The following is an 8,442-nucleotide window of genomic DNA, read 5'->3' as shown; positions in this document are numbered from 1 at the left end:
TTAAATTTAGCCCTCCTTTCCACTCAGCCTCAAACTTCTCTCTGCCCTCAGACAAAACACACACACACACACATACACACACGCACGACAGAAAGAAAGAATAGAAAAAAGAGGAGGAAAAGAGAAAGCTACACGTGATAAAACCAGATTGATAATCTGTAATGTTTGTTTTTCAATTGCTGTGGTGAAAAAAAAAGCTTCAGGGGAACGAGAGGCAGAGAGACAGCTAGACATAGAAACAGACGGAGAGTTCAGACCAACCCCTCCTCTCCCTCCTCCCTCCTTCCCTCCCTTCCCCTCCCAGTTTCTCCCGTTCGCTTTCTCGCTCACACTCACCCCGCTCTCTTCACACTCACAGTTGGTGCGAGTCTCCCTGCGGCTTCAAAACTTTGGGAGAGGACAAAGCTGGGTCTCACTACTTCATACCGTTCTTCTCCCTGACCTCCAAAACCTTTTTTTCTTTCCAGAGAACAGAAGAGGGAGTAAAAAAAGGTGGACAGAGAAAGAGCGAGAGAGAGAGGGAGAGAGAGAGAGAAGAAAGAAAAAGAAAAGAGCACAGTTCCGTCCAGGAAGAGGGGCCATATACCTTTTTTTTGTAGAGGAAAAGGTGTTTGTTTTGGGCACTCAAAAAGAAAAGGCTTGAAAGTGAAGCCGGACCTCAGCCGGTCCTCAGCCGGTCCTCAGGCTAGTGCTGTCTGGCCGCCCCCTTTGGGCTGGGACTCCACTCTCTCCCTAGTGGTCTACTCTTCCCCAGGTGTGTGTGCGGAGTCTAGTGGATTTGGACCTCTGTAGACAGGTAAGGCATCAAGGCACCTTCTCTTTCCATCACATGTCTATGAATCGTCCAGTCTTTCTTGTCTAGGTACTGGAAAGTAATGTATTGTTACGTGGATGTATCACGAAGTCAACAGCAGTTTGACAGAATAAAAAGTACAGTTGTAAGGCACGTGTTTTGGTATGTTGGCATTACTTGTCAGCAACGGCAAAAACAAACGTGACAAGACAAAAGTGAAGGACCACCTGCATGACACCAAAGCAGCACCAATCAAACATTGAAGAAGTACATTAGTACACCGGGATTACATCTTAAACTGGTAGCAAAGTAGGCTGCACACTACAGTATATATAGGCCTACAATTTGTTCATACATATTTTAGTGAGAAATATTACGCCATCTTAGCCTGTGGTGTGACTGTATGTCTCTCAAAGAGTATTATGTTGCTAGATATGAATCATATGAATGGGAGTGTGCGTGCGTGTGTGTGTGTGTGTGCCTGTGTCTGTTAAACTGAGTGTCATGAACGGCATGGTGTGGGGGGTGGGAATCATATCATCCAAATCAATCGAGTTGTGGGAGAGCAGTGGGATGGGTAAGAGCAGTGGGATGTGCTGCCTGCCTGGAGGGTTGATTTTCAGTAAACGTTCCCCACTCACTCTCAGGAAATGGTGCATTAGAAAGGAGCGCTAATTGATTACATCTCTAACCCCAAAGACAGCCTGTGGTGTGGTGGGTCCAGAGGGAGTGGACGAAAGAGCCATAATAACACGTCTGGGGTGCATTTCTGAAAACGATAGTTGCTTACTATGTTAGCTACTTTGTTGTTTGCAATACAATTTCCCATTGGCAACTACCCAAGTTGCTAACAGGCTAACAACTATGCTTTCGAGAAATGCACCCCCAGAACAGCCTTACGGTCCACTGATGCAGATAGACTGAGATAAGCCATGGAGTCAGTGGGCTTCTTTTACAACGTGTGACCCCATAGTGGTTTCTCAAAGATGGAGGGCCTTTCACATGTTGTATTTTCTCTCCCACATTCTCGATTTATTGCTCTTTCTCTGTGTGTGTGCACGTGCGTGTGCGTGTGTGTGTGTGTGTGTGTGTGTGTGTGTGTTTTCATGTCATGCATGTGTGATTTTATGTGGGGCGGGAAGGGGGTTCTCTGATGTTGTAGAGACCACCGCATGACGTCCTAAGCTAGATAAATTATTCTCTCGAGAGAGATTTAAAGTACACACAGAACAGTTAAGCTCTGCATTTTCTACTGTTTCCATTAGAATGGGAGGGCATTTGGAGAAATACATTAATTAATAAATAAAGTTCCTTGGTCTTCGTTTTGGACAGAGACAGATTCCTCAAGTTGGGCCCCGCACACAGCATCCTCATCTCCGGGTGGGATTTAAAACGGCCTGATGAGATATGATCTGATCACTCTCTCTCTCTCTCTCTCTCTCTCTCCCTCTCTCTCTCTCTCTCTCTCTCTCTCTCTCTCTCTCTCCGAGAGTTGATAATGAATTTGTTTTGTGTGCTGCCAGAGAACTGTCTGGATGACATGGCTTAATAATAGACTTTGAGAATCTAACGCTCCCCCACCCCCGTGTTCTCAAGTGTGGGAGGCTTGATAGCGGGTGCTGGCTTAATGTGTGTAGGTTTTCTTTTCTTGTCGTCATGGGACATAATTAAGGCCCTTAAGGGGGGGTTATGGGGGCATACTCAAGGGGATCCCTCACAGACTTCCTGCTCCGCAAGGAAATACAGTATGCAAGCAAGAAGCCGGTGTTGACATCAGAAGGTGTTTCCCCCCCTGTCTTTCTCTCTCTCTCCTGGTCTGTCTGTCTCTGTAGCTTCCTGTAGTGGCTTCCAGGCTGTGAATCCAGATTGGGTATAGCTTTTCCTCCTTTGTCCGATCTTGGTGCGGAAACAATGTCCTGTGTCTTTTCTTAGCCCCTGGTCCACTTTAGCTGTTTTTTCAATGACATTCTGTTTGTGTGAAGCAGACTTACACATCAGGATCAAACTAAGCTGTTCAAATCACAAAATTGTGCGTCATGATTTTGCAGTATCCATTTCGTAAACTGAAGTGTTGACAGTTCATGCAAAAGCACAGGGCCTCAAATTGCATCTTCTTCCATCCCTTGAGAACCTCAATGTAATCTTGTTGAGTTGTCACTATGGAGCTATCACAGAGCAATAAAACGTGACTGAACCCTGTTAATTCTCAGAAAATCTTCACCAATGTCATTACACAGAGAGGCTGTCTATTTGCTTTTCCATTCCCACTGCCCCAAAGAGCCATTAGGGGCTCTAAAGACCTGCTTACTTCAGACTTCAGTTATATCAACATCACAACGTCATCTTACTTCATTACCTCACTGAAAGAAAGACAGACAGAGCCATGAGAGAAGGTTTTTGCATGAGAGAAAGGGTGTATATCACAAACATCATCTTACTTCATTACCTCATAGAAAGAAAGAAAGGAAAGAAAGAAAAGAAGAAGCCATTAGAGAAGCTTTTTGCGTGAGGGAAAGGGTGTATAGGCCTATATATACAGTATGTAGCTATAGCTATACCATTTCTGCAGTGCGCTAAAGGGTACCTGGCTGACAGGCCTGGCTTTAAATCATTCTGGAGAGCCCTGTGCAAGAGTCCCTGTCGCTGCTCTGGCGTTTCGCAGCCAGGCGCTGAGTGATAAGGCACCGAGGGCCGTGAGATCACCAGACTAATTTGGCTCTCGCCACGGCTGCAATGTGCGAGGCACACACACTGCGGCCCCCTCTGACACTCGTGTGTGGCTCTGACTGTGTCCATCCATTGTTACTATGACAACAAAACAAGGATGGGCTTTTGGCCGTTTGCGACGCTATTTTCTTCTCATGCGGTGATGAGACACACATAACTGTCGACGGCACCGCAGTGTTGAAGCTCTCGGGCAGTATGTAAAATCATCACGGTATCCTTGCCCGCAAGAGCAAAACAAGACAGACAGCAAACATGTCACGTGTATGGATAAATATGAATGGATTATAGTAATGGCACAAAGACAAGAGAACCACATTTGTGGTATAGGTGTCAGCTTATTTGACGGGGAGAATATCTCGGGGGACTGGCGGAATTGGGGTGGGGATGCCCCAAGTTATTCGACTTTCAACAAATGTCAGTCTTTGAGTCTTCACATTCTCACAAAAAAATCACTGACATCGCATCGGATGCTGTTTCACGTCGTCTCATCTGAAGGTGTGTGTGTGTGTGTGCCCATGCTCCTTGTCTTGAATGGGTGTGCTGTGTGGCTCTAATGAATGACTAACCCTATGGAATGTTACATTCCCATTTTATCACTAAAGGCTCTCTTGCAGAAGCAGTGTGGTGATATCAGGTCGCTTATTAGCTGCACCTAGGCTACTAGCCACCCGCGCGCTCAGCCAAGACGCGGTGTGAGTCATGGGGGGCAGCAAAGGGGCCTGGTGTCCAAGGCTGGGGCGGTTTGTTGTGGTAATGGATACTTGTTTATGCCCTTGGTCTGATGAGCATTATCGTTTGCCCCCTTAGCGCTGGCATGGGAAGGCCAAAATAGAAGTTGCAACAGAGAAGTGAGCTTGCCCAGCCCAGGGAACTCTGCTGTGATCGTTTACCTAGCGCGCCACAAAGCACAAAGCAAATGGCAGTTGGTGTTGGATAAAACCTGTAATTTAACAGCAGCCCTGCCATTATTTACTTTTGATATATATGTTGCTGGGGTAACCATAATCGGCCTTAGCGTTGGTAATGTTTTAAGCGCTCTGTGTCTGCCTGAAACTAACATTACACATTTTTTAAGTAATACCTTTCCCAGTGAATTTATTGTCTTGCGTGGATTCACATGAGTTGAGTGTGTGAGAGGAAAATAATAAGGGTCTGTTTCCCTAGAGTTATGACACAATAAGTTAGCCGAGAAGATAACCACAAAACCCCATGCTGTTGGGCCTTATGTATACAACTGGCCAAAACATGGAAGAGAAATAAGACAGCCAGTAGTGAGGACAACCCTCTCTATCTTCCCCCCGCACCCCCTCCTCTGTGTGTGTGTGTGTGTGTGTGTGTGTGTGTGTGTGTGTGTGTGTGTGTGTGTGTGTGTGTGTGTGTGTGTGTGTGTGTGTGTGTAGTGTGTAGTGTGTCTTTCTTTCTCTCTCTCTTTCTGTTTCTTTCTTACTTTATGAGGGAAGTGACTTCATCGCCATCCCATCAGAAAGGCATGTGAGAGTGCAGGCAGGCCGTTCAAGAACTACAGTACATCTGGCCTGTGATGTCACTGCTCTGGCTGGGGCTGCGGCACTCTCTCTCTCTCTCTCTCTCTCTCTCTCTCTCTCTCTCTCTCTCTCTCTCTCCCTCTCTCTCTCTCTCCCTCTCTCTCTCCCTCTCTCTCTCTCTCTCTCTCTCTCTCTCTCTCTCTCTCTCTCTCTCTCTCTCGTACATTCGTGTGCACTCTCTCTTGGTCCTTGCAAAGAAAGACATTTACAGACAGAGCATGCCTTATCAACCTCATTCTGACACTGATAACATAGCCGTTTACTCAGCCAGTGTCCACGCTTCGGCCTGAGAAGAATGGATGTTTTCAGAACACATAAAATATTTGCAGTGGGCTGTAATGCTTTACATTCCAACTTTTGTGTCATACAGTATGTCTGTGGGCCTCATTCAAAAGAAGAAGATGGGATTTTCATAAAGCTTTCTGACTCCACACACAAGCATGCATACAAACACAAGACACACACACACACACACACACACACACACACACACACACACACACACACACACACACACACACACACACACACACACACACACACACACACACACACACACACACACACACACACACACACACACACTCACACACATAGGTATACACACTCTCTCTCACACACACACACACACACACATACAGTATAGGTATACACACACATACACACATACACACATACACATGCATACATACACACGTACACACATACGAAGGACCCCTGTGCTAGATTCTGGTTGCATGTAGCTTTGTACGCTGCACAGCCAAGTTTACAGCCTCTATTTTTACATCAGCATCCAGAGGAATCCTGCCTGCGCTCGTGTCCTTCACCCCTGATGCCTGCTGCCACCCTTGTACGGCAGCAGCCACTGACCTGCCTCATTTAATTAGAGCTCTGGCCGAAATACAGGAGGTAGCTCTGACTGCAACCAAATTAAAGGAGATGTTCAGAGTGGGTCAATTCAGTGCAACAAATGCTGAAAATATTATTTATTGCAAGGTCGATGCATGCTATAGAGCAGTGGTTCCCAAACTTTTTCCCTTGGGCACCCCCTTGTACATTTCAATGTGGTTCGCGCACCCCCTGAGCAAATATTTTGGTGTGCTGATGGCCGCTCAAGTATGGATTCACTGCTCATTCACTGCATATTAAGCACAGTCGTTTTTGGGGAATCCTCTTTTCCAATAGTCTTGGAATTAAACTACACTTCAGAGGGAGCCTTCCAGCATATAATGCACCATACTATTAAAAACTACTTAATGTTCATTAATGCTAGATAAAAACTCACATATCCGCCATTGCTCTATTCAGCTCGCGCACCCCCTTATGGCAGGCTGCGCACCCCCAGGGGTGCACGCACCCCAGTTTGGGAGACCCTGCTATAGAGCAACATCTGAAGACCTGGCGAGTGGAGAGATTCTTGAGCTAAGGTCCTGCAGTTGAAGAAGATGTGTCTTATCGGTTTGTCGCTGCTGACCTAGGAAATGCAATGAATTGAACTTTTTTAAGACAGACAGAAAGAAAGAACAAAAAATGAGAATGTGCCACAGTGGTGTGCGGTTTATGTGTGAAGTCCTTCTGTGTAATGCTCTCTTTCTATCGGTCTCTCTTTATATTTACTCAGTTTACACACTCACGGTTTGACCTCTGCAGTCTCTCAGATGGAATTTAGTTTTTTTCCCTAGAAATGGTGACATCATAAAACAGGAGTGGAGATGCAAAGCAAAAAAAACCCCACATGAATCAACTCCCTTCATTGTCTTTCAATAAAATGAAGTAGCTATTTAAAATTTGTGCATCGAAATAGTGAAAGAAAGCAAGTTCAAATTTACTCTCTGGCATGGGTGCCTTTTTGAGAGTTGTAAATGATGTCAAATGATTGCACTGGGGGCTGGAAGCCGATCCCTATCGCTGCCACTGTATATCCTACACTAGCCCAATGGGGCAGGAAGTGCTTACCCTAATGTAGTGTAATGCCGCAAATAAGAGACCTATATTTGGGTCTCCGGTTCTGTCTACTACAGATTGTAATCTACACTCAGCAAGGATATTCTTGTACGCCGACAACTGTACTCGAAATGTGTTAGAGGAATACATTATGTGATACAGGGGTGGTGTAGAGAAGATACAAGAAAGCAGAGTTTGCCTGTAAACTTTCAAAATTCATCAACAACATTTTAATGATCGACAAATAATTGTGTGAATGTACTTGAATGTACAATGCCGTTTAAGAATTCCACAGTGTTACCATTACTGCCAGCCTCACTGACATTTCTAAATGAATTTCCACACATCTTATTTTTCACTCCAATGCCATAATGGTACAAACGTGTATATATATACATATGTATATGTATATATATATATATATATATATATATATATATATATATATATATATACATATGTATATGTATCGATCAGGTATTACATGTATGAGAGCAATGGAAGCATACTGCACAGAGTCCAAGCAAGATTGCACGATTTATTAAAGAATAACTAGGACTAGGACTAAGGCCTTCTCTTTCTCATGTAAACTGTACATCATAGGACTCAACGTATGAAAAGACCCATGGTGGATTGACTCACACAACTCTTCTCAACTGTAACTCTTAATCAGACAAAGGAAACACCAGCCAAAATACAGTACAAAACCATCAAACTTCATCCCCTTCATACCGCTCTACATGCTCGGAATCCACAGATGCCCGACTGTTTGCACTGAAACCAGACGGACAAAAATCTATGTAAATAATCTCCTATACGTACATCATCTGTGACTTTTTCTTTTTAAGCATACCAAATTCCAAGATCTCCATTTAGATTGACATATATCTTCAGAGGTCAACCAAGGTCACTGAAGCAGTAAGTGACGTCAGAAAAATGGTAGAGGAGAGTGAAGGTTTATGGCTGCGACCTTCAGAAATCCCCTTGGTCACGAGCAATGTATCCCATGCCTAGACACCAGCTCTCAGTCAACACTCAGTGACCAGGGCCGTATTAATGCGCTGGCTAGATATGTCTGCAGCCTAGGGGCCTCTGATTGCCCAAAAGTGAAAAAGTGCAGAATTGTGACCAGATGCAAAACTGAAAAAAGCATCTGTCGTGTTGAGTATAGTGGGTAAACATGTTTTACTTAATAGCTTGCTCGTAATTATGACACAGTCTTTGTAAATGTGTCATTCCAGGGGGGTTGCTATACAGCAACCTGTATAGCCTAGGGGGCCCAGGTCATCTTAATCCGGCCCTGTCATTGACCTTTGGATGACCCCTGAAACATAAGTCCCCCCAGGAGTCAGAATGTAGTACACTACAGCAAATTGGGGCTCGCCCAGAAGAGAGATGGGGGGGGGGGCTGAGACACTGTATATTATGTTACAT

General features: G+C 44.9%; 1 protein-coding gene across 5 annotated transcripts in view; it reads left to right on the top strand.

The window, feature by feature from the left end:
• Positions 1–226: 226 nt before the first annotated feature.
• Positions 227–8,442, top strand: part of filip1b (filamin A interacting protein 1b) — a 50,772-nt gene continuing 42,556 nt past the window's right edge. For all 5 annotated transcript variants that reach the window (XM_063223185.1, XM_063223184.1, XM_063223186.1 and 2 more), the window contains exon 1: positions 227–796. The gene's annotated coding sequence lies outside the window, so the exon portion shown is untranslated. The remainder of the gene's footprint in view (positions 797–8,442) is intronic.

Source organism: Engraulis encrasicolus, chromosome 18 (assembly GCF_034702125.1).
Source record: "Engraulis encrasicolus isolate BLACKSEA-1 chromosome 18, IST_EnEncr_1.0, whole genome shotgun sequence".
Taxonomy (NCBI): domain Eukaryota; kingdom Metazoa; phylum Chordata; class Actinopteri; order Clupeiformes; family Engraulidae; genus Engraulis; species Engraulis encrasicolus.
This window is presented reverse-complemented; position numbering and strand designations above follow the sequence as displayed.